We start from the raw sequence: 755 nt of genomic DNA, 5'->3' as shown, positions 1-755 counted from the left end.
TAAATTTTGGAAAGTATAAAAAAATCAGAAAAATAAAAGGTAGGCATATAGATGTGAGAACTCTCTTAGGAGGTTATACAATTGATTTGTTTAAGGCACACAGATCAGATGTTTTCAGGTCTGAAATCTAGCAAAAATATTGGCAAAAACAGCAAAGGGCTTTGCTCTTCCCAGTCTGTGCCCCGTATGCACTGACCTTGTAGGCTCTGGTTTGGGGCGTTTTCTACCATCCATGCCTCTGCTTCTTGCTCTGATTTGAAGATCACATTGGGTTTGGTAATGTAGCATCCTGTTAATAAGATATAACCCAGGAGTTTGCAAAACTGCTAAGTCAGGTTTTTAGAAGAATGAGAAGAGGTCAACTTTCAAAACTGTGCTGTAAAGGAGCCAATTTTAAGCATTCATTAGGGAGGGATGACTCTCACTTGCCAATTTTAAGCATTCATTAGGGAGGGATGACTCTCACTTTCTTCATTAAATAGAAACTTACATAGCACTGAACCTTATAAAGGGTATAAATACAGATATTTCCATATTTACCAACAAAGAAGAAAGTGTTGCTCCTGGAACTTACTGTGGATTTCCACTCACCCAACAACACCAGGTTGCTGTAGGTCTCTAGCATCACATCCCTGTACAAAGTTCTCTGAGCATCATCCGGTTCCTGCCACTCTTCCCAGGTGAAGTCCACAGACACATCCTCAAATGACACCAACCCCTGGAATGGCACATTTTGCTCAACTCAAGTCATCAGC

General features: G+C 40.5%; 1 long non-coding RNA gene across 1 annotated transcript in view; it reads right to left on the bottom strand.

The window, feature by feature from the left end:
* Window positions 1–714, bottom strand: part of LOC103583445 — a 7,666-nt gene extending 6,952 nt beyond the window's left edge. The window contains exons 1-2 of the long non-coding RNA XR_549857.1: window positions 592–714; window positions 197–289 (exon numbers count right to left, since the gene is read on the bottom strand). This is a non-coding gene — a long non-coding RNA (uncharacterized LOC103583445). The remainder of the gene's footprint in view (window positions 1–196; window positions 290–591) is intronic.
* Window positions 715–755: the final 41 nt, after the last annotated feature.

Source organism: Galeopterus variegatus, unplaced genomic scaffold (genome assembly GCF_000696425.1).
Source record: "Galeopterus variegatus unplaced genomic scaffold, G_variegatus-3.0.2 Scaffold23108, whole genome shotgun sequence".
Taxonomy (NCBI): Eukaryota; Metazoa; Chordata; class Mammalia; order Dermoptera; family Cynocephalidae; genus Galeopterus; species Galeopterus variegatus.
The sequence above is the reverse complement of the archived record's forward strand: the minus strand, read 5'-3'. Positions and strand labels throughout refer to the sequence as shown.